Source organism: Pleurodeles waltl, chromosome 8 (genome assembly GCF_031143425.1).
Source record: "Pleurodeles waltl isolate 20211129_DDA chromosome 8, aPleWal1.hap1.20221129, whole genome shotgun sequence".
In the NCBI taxonomy this organism is placed as follows: Eukaryota; Metazoa; Chordata; class Amphibia; order Caudata; family Salamandridae; genus Pleurodeles; species Pleurodeles waltl.
Window position 1 is genome coordinate 1,131,223,301 of NC_090447.1, and position 24,677 is coordinate 1,131,247,977.

At 44.6% G+C, this 24,677-nt stretch overlaps 1 protein-coding gene across 4 annotated transcripts in view; it reads right to left on the minus strand.

Moving 5' to 3' along the window:
• The window catches only part of ELF1 (E74 like ETS transcription factor 1), a 560,099-nt gene that overhangs the window by 427,339 nt on the left and 108,083 nt on the right, over positions 1-24,677 (minus strand). For 2 of the 4 annotated variants that reach the window (XM_069205329.1, XM_069205322.1), the window contains exon 1: positions 24,160-24,311. The exons of the other annotated variants lie outside the window; for them this stretch is intronic. The gene's annotated coding sequence lies outside the window, so the exon portion shown is untranslated. Of the gene's footprint in view, positions 1-24,159; positions 24,312-24,677 lie in introns of those variants that run through there. 4 annotated transcript variants of the gene reach the window in all.

Here is a 24,677-nt window from a genome sequence, read left to right on the forward strand (position 1 = left end):
TCACGCTCTACTCACGGTTGCCATCTCTGTCAGGGGTCTCGCCCCCTCACTGCGCCGCTCAATGTGCCCAGTCATCTACCATCCGGGAGAGTATCCCCTCCTGATGAGCTCACTGCCTGTAGTGGGGGCAGACGGGCCAGGCCCAGCATCTACCCTGGTGAGTTTCTCGTGGTCCGGGCCTCTCGCTGTCCCCCACAGGCACCAGCAAGGCCTCAGCCCCCATCCTCCAGTGCATCACTCCAGGGTCCTGGACCTCTCCAGTGCAGCTCAGCTGCAGAGGTTCCCCCAGCTTCCCCACCTGGCGCTCCACCGATCCCTCTGGGCCGAGCGAGTCGGCCGCTGCCTGGCCCCACCTTTCCAGGCCTCTGCTTGCGCCTCGCAGCTCCCGCCCACTGCAGTCGCGTTTGTGTTAGCCCACCTTCCTCGCAACTTGCTCTCCGCTCACCCACACCTCTTATGGGCTCGTTTGGTGCTTCCCCTCTTCTCACCGATGTTTGGGGCAGATCTGCCCGGTTTCCGATGGAGTGATTTAAACAGGATATTTATCGGGCCTTTGAGAAGCGGAGCGTTCACGCATCCGCCATGTTTGCCGGCCTGGCCACACCCACCCATGTGAAGCCACATGATGTCAAACAATACTTATCTATGTGAAATTTTACCACAGTCACACAAAAACAGTTGAAATATGTATTACCGGATTGCCATGAAATCCTTAAATAGACACAGTCTTTGAGAGGTAGAGGTAACAGCAGGCAGAGAGGTAGTGAAGTTTTGATAGAGAAATAGAGTAGACAGTGGTCAAATAGGGAGAAAGGTCAGTGTCACATGGGCCTCTTGGAAGGTCTGGCCCTAGGCAACTGCCCACTTTGTCTATGTCTTAAAACGTCTCTGAACTCAACAAATGTGTATGGCAGGTTTTGGCAGCACATTGTCAATCTACCCTTCTATACACCATCATAGGGAGTAACAACCTGCTCATCTTCAATTTACCTCATACTTTCCTACGATTGAAACAAATTATAAAGCCTAGCGTTTAAAAGTTGAAAATATGTTCCTGCAGGTTTACTCTTACATCTGGAATACAGTTATGATCACTTTTATAGAATTCATGAAGACTCGTAGGAGTACACATGCAAATCAAGGCCAGTTACAGATTCACATTTAAGCAAAGAACAACATTTACAAATGCAAAATTTCCATCACGTAGAAAATTACAGGTGTAAATGCGAGGTAAATGTACATTGGCAAATGTAACTTTTTGTTATACAGGGAAATTGTTTTTTGCTTTAAGCAAACCCTCCTCCTCTATGTGCAATTTTAAAATAAGAGTGTTTCGTCAACATTCCCATCCCCGAGAGACAATTACACATGCCTTTGACCAGAGTATATTTACAGGAGTTTCTCCTGTGGATAACTACATTGCAGCTTGATTGCGAATACCCCAAAACTCACGAATATGTGGGTGTTCACAGCAATATGCAGTCACTCCACTCATGTGGTTCCTTCATGAAAAGAAAATTTCATCAATCCATGACCGGGTGTGGATTTTAAATTTGGAAATTGTTTTTTTCAACACTCATGGTGAATGTAGGTGGAGAAAAACCTTTGTAAATCGAACAGATCTCAATTTATAAACTCGTTTCTCGAGTCTCAAACAAGTTATTCTTCACAAACTGGGCAATCAGAAGCGTGGGTCAGTGTGGACATTATTCTCAAGGCCTTGCGCTGTGAAAGACTGGCACTCGGCAATTTTTGAGGCAAGCCTCAAACCTTTATTTTTAAACCTTTATTTTTGAGCTTTTTTACCAGACAATACAGAAGAATTAACCATAGTGAACAGTATAGAGGCTACAAGTAAGGTTATGTTAGCAATCGTAGGTGGCATCGGTCCAAACAATAGAGACAACATGATGACCTGTCTGGTACAACACTTTTGAAGGGGCAATAGCATTGGTATAGAAAGGAAGGTTCCAAATGGGATTGTTATCTTTGAAACAGAGCCAGCAAAAGGAACATGAGAAAGTGGAGCGAAATTAAATGTAGTCATTCATTCAGCGGAACCTGGGGACTTTGTAAACAGAGTGCATGGAGGATTCTGTGAAAGTGGCGGCGCTGTGAGGAGATAGTTTCAAAGTAGCTGCCACATATCTTTAGGCCTTGAAGAAGATGGCTGCAGCATTGCATAGATTTCACTAGTAGCACCACAAAAGGACATATCATAGAGCCAGGCAAACACAGTAGGGAGAGTACCACTTCCCCACTAAAGTGCCACCTGGCGTTTTGCAAGAAGTAGGGCCAAGGCAGCGAACCGTCGAGTGTGTTGAGGTAGGGGTTTTACATAGCCCAATAGTGCTAGTAACAGCGTCAGGGTAAGTGGATGTCCTATCATTTCTGCGACCGTGCTGTGAATGGATTTCCAATAAGTACGGATCGGGGCGCACTTCCAGGCAACATGTGCAAAATCAGCGTTTTCAGCAGTGCATTTTGGGCAGGTGTGTGCACAGAAGGGGTCTAGTATGGCCAACAGCTGTGGTGTAACATATGTACGGTGCAAAACAATAACAGTTTATGCCGATTATTTTTGGAGACCTGCCCTGTTTTAATTCATGAATCCACAATAGCTAAAGAACTAAAAAGCACAAAAATACTGAAGTTGCGATGTTTGTTCTTTTCCCGAAGACTTTTTTTGAACAGGTGCTTTGTAACACATTGCGGGCAGTATGACATTTTTTAACTGGGCCCTGCAAAAGCCAGTGGTGGCTGCTAACTACTGAAAGTGGTGGGCCGGGCAAATGGGTGGGTTCATGTATGCAATAAACATTATCTAAATTGCCGATAGGTGTACCCTCATACACAACTAAACGTGGGTGAACCCCCTGGGGTTTCTGGACTGCACTCCTGAGGCCGCCAGAAGGGAGGAACGGTGCGCGAAACCGGACGGCCAGCAGACTGGAACACTAATCGAGAATAAGATGGCAGTGACAAACTGCAGAGATTGAGGCCGCAGAGTGGGAATCGAGGTCTCTGGACTGGTAGGACCCTGCGCTCCGATGACCCTCCAATCACAGACGCCGGCCGCGGAAGTTGGAGGTGAGGCTGTTGCCCAGGGGCTAAGGGATGCAGTTGAGATGGTGAATGGCCCAGGAACGGACACGAGGGCTGATAAGTGGCTAGATGATCGGCGTTGCAGCGGGGGAAACCTGACCAGAGACAGCAGGACACAGCGCAGACATATATACCAGAGAGGGGAGCGGCCACAGTTAGATGAAGTGGAAATCAAGATTGGTATTGCCTTCCTGCCCGCTCTGGGAGTGCGGAGGCCATGCCTAGAGACAAAGGGGGGGGGGAAGGGGGAGGGGGGATGTGGGGGGTGAGGGGTTGCATGCAGAGGAGGAGGGGTGGAGGAATGAAACCAGGCCAGAATATCATGCAGTGAAATAACCCACTAAATACCTGCTCCACCGTTGGACAACAGGATGTCCGGGGCCATTGTTAATAGGTGAGACGCAAACAAATTTAGGTGGATGAGGCCTCTATAAATCTCAAGAGGTCATGTGATGGACCGCCCTCAACCACCAGCATATTGGTCAAATGGGAGGTGCAAGCACAAACTAACAATACACACACACACACAACACAACTGCACCAGAATAGACTTCAGAATTCTCTGGACTATTGCCCAATCTTGTGGTCATGCTCAAAGCACAGTTGATGCCGCGACATGCTGATCTCATGGTGAGACACTCTTGTTCTCAGAAAAGAAGTTGAATGGGGCCCGCCAGGCCTCTGGGAGCCTAACGTCACTGCAGAGATCTCACCTGGGATCAAAGGGCGCCAGGTCACTGACTGTGAGGGGGATTGGGGCTGGGTGTTGGGGGAGAGGGTGGCTGGGGGGGAGGGAGTACATTAGTGAAACAGTGGAGCACAACATGAGTAAACCACGTATAAACCAATCCAGATCACACAAGGCTCAGAGGAGGCCCCACCACCCCCACAAGAAGAGGTGGCAAACGGAGGCCATAGTAATGCCTCATGCATTCCCGCTTGGATAAAGTGTTGGCTGCCATAGCAGACACTAAACAAACATTATAGTTAGACATTAGCATAGTTTCAGTGGGACTGGGCCTGCTACGAGTGGAACACCACATGTTGGCAGAACGGGTAAAAGTTGTAGAAACCAAAGTAGAGGAGATGAAACTAGAGCACGCTGCATTCTCTCACAATCTACAAGACCTTGAAGGGAGGGGGATACTACTGAGGCAGTGAGCAGAAGATGCAGAGGGGTGCAACCGCCGCAACAATATACGGGTCGTGGGGCTCCCAGAAGGCTTGGAAGACACAGATATCGTGGCGTTTTTGGAAAATTGACTCAGGCCTGAAGTGGCCCCTGAAGGCCTTACTCCCTTGTTTACTCTAGAGAGAGCCCAAAGAGTATTAGCAAGGCCGCTGGCCCTGGGCCACACCCTGCAGCGGTAGTGGGGCACCTCCTGCCCTTTAACGGTAAGGATGTAATACTTCGAAAGGCACAGGACAACTAACCTCATGTGGTGGGAAATGGAAAAGTATTGGTGTTCCCAGATTTCACAGCGAAAGTACAGGCTCAAAGGGCGTCCTAGCAGAACATTAAGAAGGCCCTCTGCGGAGAAGGATTACAGTATTCACTAATGTTCACGGCAAAGTAGCGGATTATCCAAGAAGGAATCACACACTTGTGAAATATTCCTGAAGAGGCTTGGATATAGCTTCAAGCATATAAAGCAGAAACATCACGCCCAATGCCCAAATTTAAGTCCAGAGCATTTAGACGACACAAGAAAAGAATCAGGGACATTCCTAGAGGGACTTCGCTGAAGAAGCCCTCTCCTCCCCAGACTGAATGAGAAAGGGCTGCTGCATTATAGGCTGTGGGAGAAATATTGTTGACCCAAAAGACCTAGGAAGGGACCGAAAACTTATCGGACCATGGCTCGAACGCCTCTGGCTCAGATGTCTTGAGTGCTTCAGGATCTGCTATACTTGTTGTGACTCCTGCAGCTACTGAGGAACTGATTTGATCAACAGAAGCTGGCAATTATGCAAAATGGCCTCAGACCAGGCAATGAAGATTGCACTAACCAACTATGTGAGCCAAAAACTCAGTTATTAAGTTTCTGCTGAACTGGATACAAGAGGAAGCAATGATGGCTGGGATCCTGTGGGGTCCCACAACTACTCCATTTGGGCTGACCAAGCTGGAGTGAAGCTAGGAGTGAACTACTTTGAATACCTCAGGAACACTGCCCTTGCCAGGTGATTGGAAGTGGTGATCTTATAATGAGGTTTTTGATTTGCAGGCTTGGACGGCCAGCCGTTGCTGGACTGCGCTTGGGTGTGTGAGTTTGTAGTGGGGATTGTATTGTTGGTCCTGGGGGTCATATAACCATGGGCTGAGGGCGGGAGGTGGGGTAAGAGGGCCAAGGGAGGAATGTTTTGCATACCTAGGAATATGAATATAATGGCAGGTGATGGAAGAGCTATAACTGTCAAAACTTGGAATATTCGAGGGATGGTGGTCTGTCATCAAGCTTCATAATATCCATAGATATATGAGAAGATGAGATGCACATATAGTCATGCTATAAGAGACGCCTTTAGTAAACAAAGGAATAGAGCGACTACGCCGCAGGTGGCGGGCCACGTTTATTCAACCTCCTAGCAGCTTACTCCTGTTGAGTACTAGTATGGATAACAGCCGACACTCCCTTTGAGCACATACACTCACTGACAGGCAGGGATGCTATGTGCTAGCCAAAGGCAGGCTGATGGGCAAAGAGGTAACCCTGGGATGTATATATGCCCCAAATCAAGACCAGATTACAGTTTTCCAGGGGCTGTCCACCCCCTTCGCCACCAGTGCGGTGAGAAGCTTGCTCTTAGGGGGTGAGTTAATTGTGTAGTAGATGTATATATAGATAGATCTCCCCCTCCATTGCTGGGGCTCCAGCCCGTAAAATATTGGAGGGCTTGAGGCAATGACTAAACCATTGGGACCTGTGGAGATCTGGAGGGTACAACACGATCAGACTTGTGAATGCTCCTATTATTCACAAGTATATAACCTACACATCAGACTTGATATGTTTACATGTTCATCCATACTGGGACACTGTGTGTTACATACTGAATAGCTGGGACGTACATTATCAGACCACAGTCCTCTGTTATTGAAGTTCTGGCCTGTGTCAGAAAGACCAGTGATACCCCTGTGGAGACGCAACCCTTTGATGCTCGAAGATACCTTCTTTCGGGACTCACTACAGACATCCATCTCTGACTACTCTGAACACAATCAGGTATCAGCGTCTAAATCAGATAGAATGGGACACACTAAAGGTGGTGATCCGTGGACACTGTATAGGACAAATGGTGGTGATAAGGTAAGAAACAAAGGAAGAACTAAAAGAAACTGGAGGACAGGTTACACACACTGGATAATCAGTTGGGGCTGGAGGAAGAGACACGGGATTCACATAGGTAAACTAAAGAAGGCTATAACAAGGCACTGGAATGCCTTTGTTACCTTGATTATAAGGAATACATCACCAAAGCCCATGACTAAGAAGATAGAGCAGGGAGACTACTGGCTTGGTTGGTCAAATCAATTACTAGAGAGGGACCCATCACACAAATACTAACAGACAGCGGATACCTCTTACTCACCAAAAGACATGAATGCCACCTTCCAGACTCTATGAGCACCCTGGCCATCCCACCAAGTTGGGCTGTGTCTGCTGCCTGACACCCATACCTCTGTGCAGGGTGAACCCTGCGGTCTGAGAGATGTTAGGCGGTCCCGGACCATCCAGGAGATTCAGGCAGTCATTAGCGAGATTGCTCCTGGGAAAACCCCTGGACCAGACGGACTGCAGGTGGAATTTTAGTGACCCTCTTCCTCTACGCTGGCCTGCAAATTGCAAACACTATATGCAGAGTCGCTTAGATTGGGAGAGTTACCGGAGTCCACCAGAGACGCACTAGTGATCCCACTCCCCAAGTCTATGGAACCGGACACACCTACATCAGCATTCATCCCCTTTCCATGTTAAACATGGATTTTGAAATCCCAAGTAAAGTATTAGCCATAAGGGTGGCAGAGCACATGCAAACCTTAATACACCCAGATCAGGACGGGTTCATCCCATCCAGAAGCACATCCCTTAACCCTCACAGACTGTACCACATTATGTATCACCCAAAACTACGACTTCACCCCAATGCTACACAGATGTCAGTCGATCTAGAAAATGCATTCAGATGATCTATCAGAAAGGACTTTCTGTTCGCAGTTATGCTCAAAATGGGATTAGGAGAAGCCTGGGTGAAATGGGTCAGACTACTCTATACACGCTCCACAGCCAGAGTTAAAACAGGTAACACAATATCCACCCAATATGAGATCCACAGAGGTACCAGGCAGGGGTGTTCGTTGTCACCCCCCCCCCTTCCTGTGCGCATTAGCGACAACCATTAGCAGCGCTCTTCCGCCTAAAAGGAACAAAGCATAGGTTAAAACTAGATGGTAGAGAGCTTGCAATATCCCTGAATGCAGTCGACCTGCTCCTCTGCCTGGAAAATGGCTCAGGGTGTGACAAGATGGCTCTCAGGGTGTTGCAAATGCACTGACACTGCTGGAAGAACTTGCAACTCACTCCGGCTTACATGCCAATATGACCAAAACATATTTGTTCCCCCTAATAGAGGGAGCCAAACAACCTCAAACTCTTCCACAGGGTCTGGTCACCTGTATCCTTTAAATATTTAGGCATTAGAATTTTTCACTCCCTAGTTGACTTACAGGACGCTAATCACAGCACCACTCTCAGGGCACTCTGTAAGATTCTGGAGATCCCCGAAACTACCGATAATGGCACAGGTCTCCTATTCTAAAATGATAATACTACCCAGATTATTATATTATTTTGTTAATCTACCAATCGAAATCCCGACCTCATGATCCTAACAACTGGACTCACTCCTGCAAGAACTGATCTGGGACGGCAGACGCAGTAGGGTCTCCCTAGAGGTTCTCCGATGCTCAGACATAGAGAGATTAGGCACCCCAGACTTTTCATTATAATACCCAGTGACACAGTTACAATGGGTTGCTCACTGACTGGACGGCATGCATCTAGATAAACTGAGACAAATAGGGAGGTTGAGCAAACAGTGTACTCTACTTGCAAGATTGCTCAACAGACTTATGGTGACCTCCCGGCCGGCAACAATGTTGATGTCAGCCCTGTGGTGTTGGAGGAGATGCCTGTGTTGATCCACTGGAGCTCCCAATTATGCACCAGCATTCCCCATAGTTGGACTCCCACACTGTGACCTACTCACTTATTTTACGAGAAAAGAACTTGCACCCTGGATGGAGGCAGGATTAATGACAGTAGGAGACTGTTTTCAACAAGGGATGCTTATACTTCTAGAAGATTTGATAGAGCAATTTTTAACTTACTAAGCTCTGGTGCACGTTTGGTTCCTGGTTATTGCCTAGCCATAATTCCTCAAAGACGCATCAGGTGTTACAAAGTCTGTTAACATAAGGTAAGGCTTGACACCTGGTGAAGTGGCTATATCGAGCACTAGTGGATACAGTCACAAAACCCCTGACAACGATCAAACGAAGGTGGGAGGCACCGTTGGGTCAGGAATTGTCAGACCAAGAGTGGCAAAAGGTGATGGCTTACCCATGCAGAGTCTCTAGGAACACAAGGCTGAAATATATCCAGTGTAATTAATTACACAACAGACCTGACGCCTCACAAAATACAGGTCATATATGGGGGCACCCCTAGACTGTGCCCCAGATGTGCAGCAATGAAGGCGGACTTTGGCCTCATGACATAGGGTTGCTCAGTGATTCACAGATTTTGGGGGGGTGTCACTGATGTCCTGAATGGAGTCCTCAACCGTACACTCCAATGCATAGCAGAGACATGGTTGCTGGGTGTGTACAATAGACCAAGGCCTAACAAAGTAGGCACCAGGGTCATTGATTTGGCCCTAGTATTGGCCAAACACTGCATAGCACAGCAATGGCAGACAGTAGGGAGACCGAGGTTGCTGAACTGGGCGCAGGAGGTGAAGTTGTGGGCCAGAGGAGAGGAGCGAGCACTTCTAAGGGATTACATGCAAGGAATACAGAGAAGGCCACTGGCGGGACTATGGTCAGAGATACTGGAGGTTTGGGAACATCAAGGGGACAATCCGGGGAGCACCAAGCATGCTGACACACCATCACCGGGAGATGCAAAGGGAGTCGCATGAGACAGATCTGCTACTATGGCACATGAGCCTCTAGTTCCAAACTGGATGACAAGCAGGATGCTGGGAAAGAGTGGGTCTGGACATGTGCAGGCTTCACGCACCCCCTTGCTCCCCCCCCCCCACCAGGCCCGCCACTATGCATTTATCAATTTTAGGTATGCACTGGAGCGACAATACACACTATGTGTGACCTGCCACAGCCCTAATGCAGCAACCTAACAGAAGACCATAGTTGGTTAATTAGGTAAATGGTTCACAGTAAAGATAGATATTCAGTGGCCACTGCAGACTCTATGCTATTATACCTGCTCTCAAGAGCCGATCAATGGAAAAAGGTTCCAACTGTATATCAATAATGCTCAAAGTAATGCAGATAAAAGTGCCACAGGATTCCTTTCTAGGGAGCTTTCCATCTTGTGAGTCTATCTTCCTAGCTCTTTGACTTTCAATTGTCTTGAAATAATTATAGTTGATTTCTTCCCATGTACTCATGTTTGCATTACTGTCATTGTATTAATAGGGGACCTGGAACCTGGTATTGAAAGGAAGAAAGAATGGGCAAGGCTCCACAGAAACCTTTTAAGTTCACTTTATTGAACGCTTCATATTGCAATCTGCAATTTGACACCCTCCAGGGAGCTCTGTATGTAACACTGCAATTGTGAAAGCTTAAAAGATTTCCAGTTCATTATGTGATGCACAGGAAGCCACGGATGGACATGGAAGGAGCAAGCCCTTATCAAACACGCAGATTTAAATCAGGTCGTTAGCCCCCTTTTTTCCTCCTTTATTCTTTCTCCAAATATAGGGCTTTGAATCTGTAAGCCGCTCACTTAGAACTTGAATTGGGATATTTTAGTAATGTGAACTTGGTGAATCAGTGAAGCCCCAACAATTATGACGGAATTCCAGGGAGAAAAGGGAAAAGGGACTACGGGAACTTGAGCGCCAATAACCTAACATATATGTAGCATCAGTACTGCAGTCATACACATACAGCTGGAGTAACATCCCTCCATCACATACGCTTTGACAACGACTGACGTTAAGCGCCTTAACAACAGCAGATACTACAGCTAAATACAACCCACTTCAAACGCATCCGCTGGCCAGTCATGTCCGATGTGTCAGTTGTTGGTGGTTGTACTGCAGCACCTTAGGCGGTCCAATCTCCAATAAAACACCACAGTTACTTGCACCCTTGTTGGAACTAGCAGGAGAAAGGATAACGTCTAAAGCACCACCGAGGCAGAACAGGCCTGTCACTCACCTAGATAAGAGAGGGCTTTTCAGGGAGCAGTGTTGGGACTCCAGTTCTGAGCACTTTCTATAAACAACCTTCTTAAAACACGGAGGGGTGATTTGCAAACCTATGTATTTGGGCAAATAACTTTAGTTTAGCCACACAATCGGCTTTTTAGGAATTTAAACACTTTTTAAATTCACAAAAAGTGTTTTACAGTCCTAAATGTATTTACTGTCCCAAAAATACTTGTGTAAGTAAGTCTACTCCCTGGGGCGGGGAGTGGGAATTTTTCAGTGGGTGTTTTAACATCAAATTTCAAATGGTGATAAGACTATGTACACCCTGCGGTGGCTTCTGCCTGTGCGCCACTTCTTGGAATGTTAAAGTGAACCCGCCTCTTGGTGGTAAAGCCTCAGTGACCCTTGGATTCCTAGAGGTGACTCAATGTGCCAGTAAGACAATGGCCCAGGCCACTGATTCCTCTAAATAAACACAGATTTTATGCTAGCTCCAGGCAACTTTATTCGGTATTTGCAGAGAAAATGTTAGCCCTGGAAGAGGCTACAACCTTAGGTGACCTCTTAGTTACATATAACATTGTTTCTCTGTCTGCTGTTACACAGCACGTCGTAACACATAATAGGAAATAATTGCTGCAAAAGAGCAGATTAAAACAACTACTAAATTGTATGCAAGTTCAAATATTTACTTCACATTCCCTGTTTACAGTCTGGTGTCCTTCTGCATCCTTTGATAAGTGACCATCATTAGGACAAACTGTGCTCATGTCTACCATGCACGCTAGGGCTGAGTTCCAATGTTGTGCGGCACTTTCTTTGGCACAGAAAGCACCCTATTGCAAAGTGATGCAAAACAAAACGACTGATCGAAAAATCATGGTAAGACTGAAAAATGGGAATGAAAGAATGACACGCAACAGAAGACTTACCAAATCACAGTATCACACTGTGTCAACCGATATTAGAACTCTTCACCCAGCCACAGGGAGAAGAACCAGTATCACAGGAGAAGCACACAGTGAGCCGGAAACCCCTGTACAGCTTTTGTGCGGAGGCATTCAACAACTGAAAACCTTTATTCATGTCAAGGCTCCCCAGGAGAGGTGGGGGCTGCATCAAAAGATTTTGTTTCTGTGTTGGGGCAGGGGGAGTTGCTGCTCAAGCAGTGGTGGCATGAAGTCTCCCCTTTACCACAGCCCACCTCCTTCAGTTAGTCTTTACTTAGGTCTCGCCTACAAGACCGCACTTAGCGGTCTGTGGGCAAAAGCCTCTTGTGGACCATATTAAAATCTTTTCGGGGACTTAGAGCCCAACCACTTCTCACTATTGGTTGGTTTTATTGTCACCCTCATTTGCTTGCTTCTTATTCAATGGCTTGCCATCCTCTTCTTGTGTTTGTCTCTCCCATGGAGTATAGCCTCTTTCTATCTTTTTGATTAGCTGACTTGTGTTCTTCCAACGCTCACCTTCAAGAACTGGTAATTTAAAACAAAAGAGAAAATGGCGCCCACACCAATCAATAGGCATGCACATGTCTACTGAATGGCGAGGTACCAGTTGTCATGAAGCATACGCACTATTCATGCATCGAGTCACAACATTTTTTTTGTATCAATGCTGCACAGCATCAGCAACAGCATTTTGCTTTTTACTGACGCTGAACAAAATAGGTATTGAAAAAGCCAAAAGGTCCCAGAGTCAAGACCTACTTTTTTTTGCCAAAGCATGTTTCGTCCTGGTATTGGGGGTGGGGTGCATCAGGATACCACCACCTCCAAGCTCCACCTCTTTTCTCAGATGATTTTTTTTTTCAACGTTGAAACGATTGCAAGTGCCAGTCTTTACAACCTCTTCCCCCCAGAATCACTCCCAGTGGCCACAATTCCTTACTTGGAGACTAACAAAGCTTTTTTTCTGCATGTAGGTCTGACTTTACTCCTGGAACTATTAAAGTAAGTGAGCAGTAAGACCAACCTACTCACAGCAAACTTGCTGTGAACAGATACCCTAATTTCAAGTCAGGGGCAACCCCTCCACAAGGTTGTTAAAGGCTTAGTGCACCATCATTAATGTTCTGCCGAATTACTAACAGAAGGCAAAAAAATGTCATGTTTCAAAGAAGACAGAGAACACTCTAATGGTAAAATAATATTTTGACTGGAGTTCCGTACATCCTTGCACAATTCATGATCAAGTCAACCAAGTTATCTGTCCGTTCTGGTTAGGCAAAGCAAAATATCAATCACACGAAAAGGTAGAGTATCAGCACAGACCCATTAATGGGGGGTATGGCATTCTGCATGATCGGCAGCAACCAAACAATACATTTGATTACATTTGCATCAGGAAAAGAATGTGCCTGATGTGTCGCCCAGTGTTATAAGTAGTTTTTTTTTTCTCACCTGGATATATATATAGTGAGAAACAAGCTGAAAGGCAGTGGAGTGCTGTATAGGATTGAAGGTAGAGATACAATCAGAGAGTGAATCCAGACAGGAAGATGATGGATTCTGAGAGGTGAGATGAACTAGTTAATGGATTGCAATGTAGTGTCCTGTAAAGGGGCGTGTCTTCATCTCTTTTCTAAACCGCAGAAGGGTATGGCTTATACTGAGAGCTACAGGGATATCATTCCAGATCTTGAATGCATGAATGGAGAAGTCTTGCTGACTTGTTTTCATAGTTGCACTTTTTTGCCTCCTGTCTGGAGAGGTCTTACTGCGGATGTGCCACGTTTCACCGCTTGAGGCGGGGGATGGCTAGCGTGCAGGAGACTTTCATGTAGAGTCTACATGCCAGATTGCAAATGTATTTCATGTGAATATTCTGACAAACAGTGAACCTAACTGAAAGTTAGAGTATCAAGTTATTCTGAACATATGGCTTCGATCTGGCCCTCGTGGATCTAAATTTTGCCATGTTTTAGAGTATACTAATTTTTCTTCTGGACCTGAAAGAAACATTCAGAAAAGTGGAAGTGTGCTCCTCTAAGATGTACTCAAAGGTGAATAGGATGGGAGACCGTTGTGGTCTACATTAACCCTCGGTGACAGATTCCCCCAAAGTACTGCTGCAATAGCTTATGTTTTTGAATAGACAAATGTGGCCTATCAGCACAGTTTCCAGGACGTGTGCAGGGTTGATTTTCAAGTCACAACGGGTCGTAGTGACATGTTTGCCACCAGGACACTCAGCAAATGTGTATGGCATTTGCCATGTTTTCTAGGATGATCTTAACACTCTAGTTTTGGTGTGCAGTCGCGGTAGAGGAGAAAAACTCTGGAGACTAGTGTGACTGACACTCGTTCTCTGAGCTCTCAGTCACTTTAAAAATCTTTAAAAGCATCCAGTCGACCAATCATTGGTTCTGTAAATCTCTTATCCTTCCCCGCAGTCAATTTATGCAGCTCTTTTATTTTATGTAGTGACTTCTTCTGATGGGAAAGGATACTTGTGCTGAGATAGTAGTTAGTGAAAGTATTTTTAGAATACTATAGAGATGGATATTTGTGATTTTTTTAGCTGATAAGAACGGAGACAGCCGGCATTGCCAGATGAATATATGTCAACGGGACACACTGTTCCAGGTCTGGGTTTTCATTTTACACATCATATTATTCAGCCGTTAGTCCAATGGCTTCAATTGAAGAAAACCAAACTTCAAAGCCCACAATGCACTTTATGGAAACACCAGGAAGGGTAAAGTGGTATCCTGCTGAAAGGAAGTGATCTGGCAACCGTACATGCCACAGAGATCTAGCACTAGTGAAGAGTGGTGATATGTATTCTTCTCGCTCGGACACCACAGTGCTCGTCTATATAACATTCTTTCTTTTCTACTGAGAGGAGCTGGAGGGCCATTCAAATACAACACAAACTAAACACTGCGGGTGAGGTGGGATTTAACTCTTGACAGAAAGTGGGAAGGAGCGGAAAGAGATCGTTTGACTCTCTACAAGCTGACCACGCAGTTGTGAGTCCCTTTTAAATAGACACTGTCAAAAATGGATGCCAACTTTTCTTAACAACAGACAACAAACAATTCGTGTAGTGTCTTTATGTGAGTGTGTGTACACACCGGGTATTATAAACGGCACTTAAATACACACTGATAATTCTCTTTTTTGTGCACACCCATGAACAGCCTCCTGACCATTCACAGGATGCTACGGTCGCTTCGCAAAGCGTCTACACGGTTTAATTTACAAGCGCTACATTGTGGTGCTATATAACCTCTGCATACAACTGGAAAGTCCCTCCGGTCATTTCCCAACATTCACCCTTAAAAACAAGTCGCACCAAACAACACTCTTCTGCCAGAGACAAACACGGTCATCTTTTCTGCCTCATGTGTCTGTATACTTCCAAGATGGAAACATTATCCAGGCTATCAACATATTCCAAGCAATAGTTACACAAAAATATTGGAAGAACCCACTACCAACCTCACGCCTTTACCTCATGGCTTGAATCGGAGTGGATTGATTGACGCTATTATATTTTTGACAAAATACTTCATAATACGTGATTGAAAAAAACATTTGCACGTCCAAGTTCAACACAGCTGCACATTTATTAAGTGCCGCCCTTCCGAACAATCACCGTATCCTAATTCACAGAATCCGTTTCTCCAGTCAATCCATGGGATTTAGGACTATGGAAAATCTGAAACAATGGTCAATTTCCCACAGTCTCATCTTTAGTGTTAAGGGAAGAAATGTTGATGCCCCCAGGGGAGGTGTGCGGGAAGAGAGGCCATTGAGTGGGGATGGAATAAACACCTCCAAAGTCATAACTTTTAAGTGTTAACAAACTTAGTTTTCACAACCAATTAGCCCATGTACACATGGGCCCAGACAGGGGTTATTTACGGCACCTAATAAAAAATGATACCACGGTTATGTTATTATCGGGTGAGATAAACAGCGCCTGATGGTTCACTTGTCCTGTTAAAATTTCGACATATCAGACCTTCCGGAATTTAAGAAGGATGAGGTATTTAATGCAATAAAATTGCTGGGTGCATTAAATACCTCCCACCTCGGAAGTCCAACCCCTGCGCAGAGGTTTGCACAGGGATATGAAAGTAACAACTCTCTCGCAATCGGGACCATAGTGTTAAAAAGTGAAGTACAGTGTAGGGATTTCTCTAAAAGATAACATTTTTCCAAGAGGAAAAAAACGGAAAAAAATAGTTGCATGCACTAATTCAATGAGTGCGAAATGTACTCCAGCTAATGTTCAATCTAACAACGGGAGCATGATGGAGCAGTAATACGTAAGAAATCTATTATTGGAACACATTTCCGTGCATACGCCTGTGTTTTTTTGGGGGGTATTCTAAAAGCCAGAAACGTTACCGTCGTTGTGCAGTTCTATGTGGATTAGGATACAACACGGTCTAAGAGTATGCAACTGAAATAGAGGGCTTGGGCAAAAGGTTGTGCCAATAAAATAGAGAGGGATAGGGGAAGAGTCAAAACTCTAACTATATGCCATACACACCAGCATATCTAGTGAAACAACTAGCACAACGTGACACTCGTGGGCAGCTCCACCCACAAATTATCAGTATTTCCTAAAATACAGTTCAAGCTGTTCATGGGAATTGCTCTGATTAATGAACAACTTTCACTTTTACGGCAGATCCTGCACTAAGCTGTAATGATCTCCCTAGGCAAAGCTCAGGGCACATGTTTTTATTTTGGGTCGAAGCCTTACACTGTCTGGTTTGCTAAAGACGTCCAGAAAGATTCCAGGGGAATGCATTCCGCCCATTGCTTACCAATGGCTTTGTGGTTTATAACTCAAATTTTCTGGCTTTCTCTTTGCTGGCTTTATTTGTTTTAGGCTGTCCAGATTCAGTTTATCCCTCCCAAGGAGCAAAGCCTTTTCATGCTACCTCTCCCTGTATTTTTCCACAAGTGCTCCTTTCTGTAAACAGGCCTTTAAAGCTTATCTTGTCAGATTTGCTGTGCATGCAAGGACAGAGGTCAAATGTCAGGCTCTGTCTTCTGAATTTGGTGTTTACTTTTCTTTCTCTGACTTCAAAGTGCAAGGATTTATGTGAAACTCTTGCTGGATACTGGGGGCAGGCAAAGGTTTTTTTCCCTCTAGCAAACAACATTTAAATGAACTGTGCAAGTATTGGAGTATATAAGAATTAGGAAAGTACAAATGAAGCACAGTTTTGTTAATCCTGAAGTGTATTGTAACCAAATACTATATGATCAAACAAATCACTAAACTAGGTGATGCCATTTCCATTGTCAATTGGGCGAAGTATCATTTTTTTAGTACAATTGTATACTGTGCAAATGTAATTTCAACTGAAAATGTGTTGGCTGTAATGGCAGAGTGATACCATACCATGGATACTCCACTCCACTCTCTACCAGTCCATTTTACACCACTGCCCGCTACTGCACTCTACTCTGTACAACTCCACTCTACGCCGCTTCATTCTATGGCTCTCCACTCGACTCTGCACCACTGCACTCTACACCACTATACTCCACACCATTACACTCTATGCCACTTACTCCATGCCAGTGCACTCTAGCCTGCACCCCTCCACTCTGAAAATCTACTCTACACCACTCTACTCCATATCTACTCTATGCCACAGCACTCCTTGCTCTTTTACTCTTCACTGCACTCTATACCACTGTACTCTGTGTCACTGCTCCCTATGCCAATGCACTCTACACCACTCTACTCTGTAACACTGCACTCTCTGCCATTGAACTCTGCAACACTGTGCTCTACTCCTTTGCATTTCACTTTACAACACCACACTATTCTGCATCACTCTATTCTACTGCACTCTATGCCACTCAACTCCTCTGCACCACTGCACTCTGTGCTATGCAGCCCTACTCTGCACCACTGCACTCTATTATGCACCACTTTAATGTATGCCACTGCAATCCATGGCAATGCATTGTACGCCGCTGAATTCTACACTGCTCCACTGTACACCACTATACTCTGGAACACTCAACACCAGTCCACTCTACACAACTCCAATCCACTGTACACCACTCTACTCTACACAACTTTACACCACTCTACTCAATGCCACTGCACTCTACACCACTGCACTCAATGCCACTGCACTCTACAACACACTAGTGTATACCAGTGATTCTCAACACTGACTTCTGTGGACCGGCAATTTATCATTACTGGAATCTGGGGACCCCCACTGTGTCATCACTGAAAGCCGGAGACCCCAGCCTAAGCATTGTTGATTTGAAATGCAAAACAGTGCACAAAAAGTACAGAAACAAGTATTCAAGTACATGGACAAATGATCATATTTTATTTAATTTGCGAGCAAATATAAATGTATTAAATAAATAAATAACTTTAAGAGGAAGGTTGGAACTTTTTTTAATTCAATTGAAGCCACGCATACTATACTATATTCTGTTTGATGCACCTGCACTGCTCCCACAAATCAATCTGAGGATACCAATTTGATTTGCAGCCTCTAATTTCAATTGTACATTTAGCCACTTTATTTATATATATTTTATTAATCGGTTAATATTATTTAATTTCTAGGCAGTCGTGGACCCCAGGAGGAAGCTTTGTGGACCCCAGGGGTCCCCGGACCACAAGTTGGGAACCATTGCTCTACACCACTCTACTCCAATGCACTCTACGCCACTATATACCACTAAACTCTACAACACTCTACTCTGCAACACTGCATTCTATGCCACTGATCTCTACGCCACTCTATTCTGCACCACAGCATTTAATGCCACCCCATCCTGTGGCACTGCACTCTATAGCGTTATACTCTACTCTGCACCACAGTACTCTATGCAGTGTACTCTACGCCACTTTACTGTGCACCTTTGCACTTTATGCCACTGCATTCTACCATGCAACACTGAACGCTGTATTCTATGCCAATGCACTCTACACCACTATATTCTGCAACACTCCACTGTACGCTCCTCTACATAGCTCCACTCTATGCAGCTCCAATACACAACACTATGCCACTGCACTGTACTCTTTGCCATTCTACTCTACAACACGCCATGCTGCTCTCTTGTACGCCACTGAGTTTTAGCCACGCTGAAGAGCAGCCACGCTGGAGTACAACATGGATAAAACACATTGGCAAAGCCAATAGCTCTTGCATAGGCTAGGCCTATTGGCTTTGACAATGCTTGTTTAAGTTTAGGCCTCCCCCTGCCAGGGAGTCAGTTTGTTTTATGGATTTTAAGGCGCATATACAGTATTTTTGCACATCTGAAGAGTGGAATATGCTATTTATTACTTTGCCATTGTTCATTGTGGGTAGGGGACATGGCTCACGAGAGGTGGAGTCTTGAGAGGGTGATGATGACCCACACCGCCCTTAACAACGGTAATAACTGGCATACTACACTTTTTCTTATAGCATTTAAGCAATATCGCAATGCAAGGATTTAAATCTCCATAGTGAGGTAAAATCATATTGAAGATAACTCTTGATTGTTAGCAGAGCCTTTTCCCTACACAAAGACAGATAGGCAAACAGACACATATACAGATAGATGGGACAGGAAGATCAGTACGAGTTGTTTACCACCTACATTGTGAAAAACTGTATCCTCCACAAACCCACAGCAATTCTTTGAATTTGTGCACATCCTGCAAAAACTGCCTGCATTGTCCACATCTTATTGCATTGTAAAGTAACTTCAAAGTTACAGGTTACAATATTTCTTGCTGTAAGTGTGTGTTCCTTCTGTTGCCTGCTGGCTACACCATTCGAGAAATATTCAGCAGGTCCTGACTGACGTTGTAGGAAGGGAGCATAAGACATCTGTCACTAGCATCGGATATGTGGGAATACATGCATATATTCATGTAAAAAATATATATATGTTATTACAAATAAACAAATACATATACAAATGTACATGGACTCACAAAACCACAGATTACGTCTTTAAAAAACATACTTGTGCTATTCGGAGGGACCTCTGCTAATGTGTTTCCAGTGAGCTAAGCTTCTGAACTCTGAGGAAGGAGACACTAATAAAAGTGGTTTGTGGCTAAGAGTGGTTGTCTGACGCCACGTTGGCACTTGGTCCTGGTCATTTTCAGTGACACACAGGCAGCAATGTGCAGCTCATTGAATACAGCTCCTCTGGATACAGTTACAACTTTCACATCACTGCACATCAGCGGCGTAATGCAAAATGATGGGGTTTTTGATGACACCACTGGTGTAGAATATGGTGACTTGCACCTGCCACTCACATCTCTCACATATGTTTATATGCGCCACAGGAAGGACAGGTGGCACCCTGAAAGGAGACCCTTGCCACCCCCGGGGCTGTGTGGGCATGTGTTACACCACTGATACACATCAAGCACCAAGAGGAGGACTTTTGAAAAGTAGTGCAGCATAAATAGACATACTAAACTTTACTGAGTGAGCAAGCCTACCAAGAATATCTCCTGAGGAACAGTACCAGGGTGGAGCTCCAAAACAACCACACTTTGTGGAGCTCTATCACTTTCTCCATTTCTTGAGGTGCAAACAGACAGGTCTCCCACTAACAAAAATGAATCCAATCGAATGAATCTAGATTGTCTTCAGCCCAACACGGTCTCCTGATAAAAACAAGGTAGGAAAAGCTCCAGGCACTGAAAACCATGCAGTCCAAATTCTGCCTGAAGCCTACCTTATAGCGATACCTTATGGGAGCTGATAAATACTACTTGCAGTTCAAAAGCCACTAGATTGGAGGGTGTGTTTGATGCCATGCAACTTAGTGTGAAGAAATACAGGAGAGAAACTCAAGGGGTGTCAAATATGGTGGAGTAAATAGAGTTCACAGACTTGCAAGCATCTCAGAAATCCTGTAGGGTATTTCAAGTGTGTGTAGTGAATTTAACTGTTCAAAGTGAATGGGTAGTGAAACATTTGGAACATTATGCTAGAGTCACTAATCTCCATCTATTTGGAGACCTAGCTTTCCTACTTGCAGCCTCCTCGGATACAATAACTGCACAAAAAACCTGCAGATGCCCACCCAGAACTGCTGGTGGGAAGGCAACAATTCCATAGCCACTATTGTGGGTTTCTAGGGTACTGTGCATGGGAGAGGTAGCATTATGCATGACTAATAAGAAAGGATGCCAGAAATACCTCATATTCCAAGAATTAGTAGGGGAACTCAACCGAGAAGGAATGAACTGAAAGAGGGTTCTGGTATTGCAACAGCTTCCATCTAGTATCCAGGCAAGTTCTGTGCTAGAAGACCTCTTAGAGTAATCAGATGGTGTATGACAAATTTTAGCATCATCATCCATGGAAAATACAATTGCAAGATGCACTCATTAACCACGCTGAAACTGCACAGATCTTCATGGATGAAGCCTCACCTCACACACAACACCTCTCAAAAGAAGGGAAGCAATACACCAAAAATACATTTTGCATGCACAACCACACATTTATAATACTGAGAGTAAACTGACCACTATGTTCACCATGAAAAGGACAAGAACTTGAAAGGTAGGCAAAAGAGACACATTAACAGACATGTAAGGCCTTGCTGGGTTGGGGGAGAAGAAGTGCTTAAAGGCTAGCTGTAATATTCAGAATAATGGAGGCCCATGCTTGATGCTGCCTTGTGGTACAGCTTTTTACTGGACACTATGGCGGCAAAGCCTCAGGAACAGACTTGCCACCTCTGCACTTTGGCATTTTTCCAGTAGGCTACAGGCAAAAATGCTACTTTTAGGACTCAGTGGGCTTCCATTACCTAACCAAAGGTCCTGCTACTTGTGTTCTCCTGCAGCATGCGGCTGGTTTGAATATTTTTGGCAGGGCTAATTTTGGTTTTCAGTCTGGCCGTGCTTAGGAGGGTTGTATGTTGGAATGATATTCACCTAATAATTTCAGTTTCATTAAGCTGTCAAACCTGGCCAGCTTATTATCAGGTTAACTATTTTCCACCTCCATCTGTCCCTAACTAGGCAAGCAGAACTCGGTCTGCTTTCCGAGGAGTTGTATAAGCACCCTTAGTGCACACATACCACTTAACCTCACATACTCTGGGACTGCTGATGACCAAACAAGTACACATAACCTGTCTGCTTTCTATGGGTGTGCTGATTATCTTAGTTCCCCGAGGCTGCATATGTTCAGTGGAGACATAAGTTTAAATTAGAGCCGAAACCAGAGAGGCCTTTACCATGGCAATGGTTCAAGTGCATGTATTTAAAAACCACAACTATTTCTAGACTAACAGAGCAGCACCTGTGCGCCAAGAAAGGAGAGCAAGAAGTGGATTGCTCTTCTGGCGCACAGAATAAAACTTCGACTACACTAAAGAGAGCTGCAAATCAATCCAAGATTCGATAGTGTGTTTAGTAAAAGAATGTTAAAATACAACATATAAAGTGTATTTCCTTCATTTTCTTATTTTATGTAAGTAAAATTGTTGAAAGTGGTCAGACAGACTTCCACGATTTGAAAATGGCCGCTGTATGTGCACTATGTGGAGAGAGGCATGCGTCACTTATTATCAATTAACCATTGACATGCCAGCTCTGACAGCGTCTGAAAACAGCACCCACCAGTCGAGAAGCCATCCAGCTTGAAGGCAAACAAGAAAAGAGCATTTTATAAAAAAAACATGCAGGATCGATGACTGAGATGGATGCAGCAGAGGGGTTTACAGATAGGCATTTTGGGCCTCACCACAATAGGCCATCACTGATGCATTGCGATATTGGCCCACTCCTTCGTTGAGTCTCTTCAAAAGTATCTGCTGATAGATGACAATTTCCCTGGGGTGCTCGCAGACAAACCCCAGATACATGTTTGAATGTATGTCAGAGATATGAGCAGCAGTAACTCTACTTCTACAAATTTTCTTCACCTGTTATTATGTCGCCTTCCTACCACTGGCAACTTGCCCATGCCTCTGACACGGGGACTTCGACACTCATCCCCAAACCTTAACATCAGGATACCCTTTACTTGGACTCCTCCACTTTTACACTATCTGTGTGTCAAATACTTAATAATACTGATGTGAATTAAATCAAATTTAAAATAGGGATAAATAACCAAAGAAATGTTAAATCTTTAATTGTATCAATATTGATCAAACTAAAGACAAAAAAGACACTTATCACCAGTGTTACATGTTTACCTCTTTTACTATTAAAATTACCTTTAAACTACTTATTTTCTCACCATAAATGCAAAGTTCTGATCCTAAGGGCGAAGGAATAGTATTTGCAAGTAACTGCAGTTAAAAAATGTCATAGGTCAAAGTAAGGTAGTCGAATTAATGGTAAGCAAAAGTAATGCATTCAAAGTAATTGGGAGCCACGTTTATGGCAAGCCACAAATGTCCGTGTTTTGACCAAGGCCTTGACAAGTTTTTTCCCCACGAGAAGCACAATTTAAAAACCACGACTGGTAAACATGATAATCGCATGAAAATCACCTGTAGTGTTATCAAAGCCCCTCTTAGAGCACAGACGGCACGGTACGGTATTCTCCGTGTTTGCGGTTTTACTTTGATGACGTTTGTTATGAAAGAATTTGCTTACCTATGTGCAATAAATATTTAACACTATATGGTTTCTGTTGTTTTGCATGAATCCTTTGCCCACTTTTGCTCACCCCTGCCACTGTACATGTGTCTACGGTACTACAAATCACCCTCACAACACAATTAACAAAGCTTCCACGCTTAAGCTCATCTGAAACCCTTGATGTTTACAAGTGCGGAAATGCTGTTGCCTGTCAAAGATATGAAAGTTCTCAGTTATTAAAAAAAAAAAGAAGCGTATACACTGGCCCATTTTAAGGCGCTTCCGTGCACTCCAACCAACAGCGGAAACGTCTTGTCACCCCAACTCGGAGAGATAAATACATTCACATTACTTGAAATAAGGTAACCATCGCGTTTCTTGGCAATCGGTGCACACTGCAACCTTTGAACGTTCTTAAAATAATCTAATTGTTCACAACTCCACAGTTTAACTAGCAAGAGCGCAGCGCTTAGTTAACAACAAAAAAATCCACACCAGAACCAGGGCAAGCAGCACAGATAACTCCAAATGCAATCAGCCTGCACTACCTTCGCATTAAAAAAGGCTCCTCCATCGAAAAAGTACCTAGAATGATTTATTCGTAGCTCCATCCAGGTTACTGCAGGCACGGGCAGGTACCATCATCCTTTAATGTAACAAGCGATCAGTGACCTAAACCACTAGTCTGAAAGACTGGTAAAGACAACCTTTCGGAAAACCCACTCAGCATTCACTCACAAAATACCCTACAACGTAGGTCGTGGGCATTTCTTTTAGACTTTTGAGCCCCCACGTAGGCCTTCAAAATCACTTTCAAAGATTACAGATAATTCCCTTAAAAGTATGTTTTCTGCGGTTACTTCAGCAGGGCACAGGTGACCATGAGCATAAATTAAACAAGACACACAACAATCCCCACCCCCAGCCATGTTTTCCAACAGGTCAGCATCAGTCCTCTGCTTAACTCACCACGTCGAAACACAACAATGAACACATCTAAAACATATTTACCTCAATTTGTGAGAAACCGGTTTGCTCACAGTTCCAAGCCAGGTTGCGCGTGAAAAGCGAGCAGTTGCTGCTTTGCCGTTAAAATGGCTCCGACAGATTGGGGAAGTGGTTTCTGTGCTCCAGTCTGAGTCATACATGAAACAAACCAAACAGCCTCTGAGACAGTCACGCCCATGTTGCTGCGAGTCCAATTACTTACTCCACTAGGTCAAACATGCAAATCCGCAGGTACAGGAAAAACATGAACACAGGCACACAAGGCAGGCCAGGAAGACAATCCCTACTGTGAAACAGCCAGCCCCACCTTAATTACTGAGAGCAAAGGCCGTACAATCTTTGAAGCAAACGGAAAAGCCTGCAAACAATAGGAACGTATGACAAGTCCTGCTAAGCTGCAACAACATCACGACTGAAAGAGATGCGGCACTCCGCTGAAGACTTGCTTTAGGATGCTGCGTAGGACACGGCAGGGTACAAACAATTCAGGTTTGTACGTTTTTGTTGATGCCTAGAGAGGA